The 2,500-nt window shown below is 39.8% G+C and overlaps 1 protein-coding gene across 2 annotated transcripts in view; it reads left to right on the top strand.

Annotated features, from left to right (window-relative positions):
* Papss1 (3'-phosphoadenosine 5'-phosphosulfate synthase 1) overlaps window positions 1-2,500 on the top strand; it is a 114,294-nt gene that overhangs the window by 21,033 nt on the left and 90,761 nt on the right. The gene's annotated exons all lie outside the window — the stretch shown is intronic.

Raw genomic sequence — 2,500 nt, 5'->3', positions numbered from 1 at the left:
TAGCAAGACTGCACCTCCAAAATCTCCTCAACAGCACCAGCAACTGGGGACCAAGTGTTCAAGTACATGAACATGTGGGGGACACTTCTCATTCAAACTTGAACACTGTTCTAGTACTGTGGGGCATATACAACACATGAAATATCCTAGTCATTGATAACATCAGAAAGGTTGGGAGTCATACCTTTTATAAGTAATTTTACTACACTAGTAATAGTGGAACTCTAGTCCTGATTGTTTGGCGGTATGACTTGGTGTCAGAGCTTTCAAGTTGAGGTCCAGATTTCCCCAGATACTTGACAAGTACACATGCTTTCTCTGCTTCAACTTCGTGATATACTTATGCATGGATTTTGGAGAAGGATTCTGTAGGGGGTAAGATTCTAGGATGTAAGAGCCTTTCTCTGGTTCCTGGGCATGTTGAACGATAAGAGGCACTTGGGTCATTAACAGGTACATGGTTCCCTTGGACTTTGTTCTGCTTTAGAAGGAATTTTCTTTTCTTTCTCTTCTTTTACTCCACCGGAGGGTCCCATAGTTCACCTTAGTTGGAAAGGATCTGGCTTTCGTGGGTGACAGTCTTTAGCTCATTAGCATCCTGTCTTCACATGTGTTCCTTCCTTCGTTGCCTACTTAGCTGTATTATCAGAAACCCCTTTCATGTACTGGCTCATGTTATTTCCTATGCCTCAGTGTATTATACACGTTTGACCTTTGATTTTTCTCTATATTATAAAATATCTTTTAGGTTGTTAGCTTAAGACTTCCTTCAAAATTTATTGTTCTTTTTTATAGTGTTTGTTTTTATTTTTGTGTATGAGTGTATTACCTGCATGCATAAAAGTATACCCGTGTCATGTAATACCCACAGAGGTCAGAAGAGGGCATCAGATTCCCTTGGAACTGGAGTTATGAATGGTTGTTGGCTGCCGTGTGGGTGCTGGGAATCGAACCCAGGTCCTCTGCAAGAACAGCCAGTGCTCTTAACTGCTGAGCCATTTCTTCAGCCCCCAAATTTATTGTTCTTATCCAAACATTTTCTCTGAACAAATAGAAGTACTATGACATGGTGACTGCACTGTTCTGCTCTGATGTTTTGGTGTGCACATGTGTGCACAGACTTGTGTGCTGTTGTATCAGCTATTGTTTTTGGGAAACAGCATAATTGTCTGAGGGCGTTATCTCAACTTCGTCTTTCAGTTGCTAGGTTTCTCGTCAACTAATTCCTGAGCTCCAGTCCTAGTCTTCGCTTTTGGCTTTCCCTCATTCCTCCGACATAGCCCCAGCAGTCATCCATCATCAGCTGTGTTAATGAAAAGTCCACTACTGCACTTAGTCATGTCTAAAACTAGCACTGCAGATGTTAAGCAGCCAGGCTCCGTCCTTGGAGCATCTACCTTGTAGGTCAAAGAGAAAGAAACAAGAGCACATGACTCCTGGAAATGTGCTAGAAACTGTGACTTCGTATGTGCACGGCATCTTTGGGGCAGAGAGGAATATTCCAGTTTGGAAAGGTTTTACTTCATATCTTCTTAGTCTTGGTCCTTCTTAAAAGGTAGTTTTGCTGGTCAGACTTTTTTCTTTTAGTACTTTAAAGATGCTACTCCTTACAGTTTTGTTTGTATTTTTAATGAGAAGTTTGGTGTCTTTTCTTTGTTCTTCCCTGTGATAGTCTTCTGACTCTGACTTTTGTCTAATTAAAGATTTTTCTTTCTCTCTTGGTTTTGATCCATTTTGGTATGATATACTTAGGTTTTTTGTTATGCTTGGGTATTTTTTTTTTCTAGTTTAGAGAGTTCTATGACAGCTCACGGCTGTTATTTTCTATTTTTGTTATTTTTTGCTTGTTTGTTGGAGATATGATCTTGCTATAGACCAGGCTAGCCTCACACTTGTAGTGACCCTCTTGCCTCTGCCTCTTGAATGCTGAGATTACAGTTATGTACCACTCTACCTACACTTTATTAATTATTGACATTATTATTCCCATTGTATTAAATATATGTATTTTTATTGAGATGCAGTACTTACATATTTATAGGCTATCGTGTGATTTCAGTGTATGTGTATGGTGTGTAATGAATGATCAGACTGGCCGTTATCACTTTAAATGTTTCTTTTGCCTCCTTACCTCTTCTCCACCTGGGGCTCCAGTGGGTGACATGTTAAACAGTGAAGTACTGCTCCACAGTTGCTGTGGATCTGGTGCTGATGGTCTTTTTACTTGACTGTGGTAGTTTCCTCTCTATGTTGGTTCTTTCATAACTGACAAATGCTGGACATTGTGTCTAGACAGACAGTGAAGGTTGAGATAGTGGGGTTTTTTTTGTTGTTGTTATTGCTTTTTTTTTTTTTTTTTTCATAGGGTTGTCTAGAGCTCCAGCTGGCCTTGAACTACAAAGATCTGCCTGTTTCTGCTTCCCAAGTGCTGGTATTGAAGATGCACACCGCCATGCCCAGCTTTGTTGTTGTTTTAATTTTTTTTTTTTTTTTTTTGTTT

This window comes from Nannospalax galili, unplaced genomic scaffold (assembly GCF_000622305.1).
Source record: "Nannospalax galili isolate Female #2095 unplaced genomic scaffold, S.galili_v1.0 scaffold2423, whole genome shotgun sequence".
Classification (NCBI taxonomy): domain Eukaryota; kingdom Metazoa; phylum Chordata; class Mammalia; order Rodentia; family Spalacidae; genus Nannospalax; species Nannospalax galili.
This window is presented reverse-complemented; position numbering and strand designations above follow the sequence as displayed.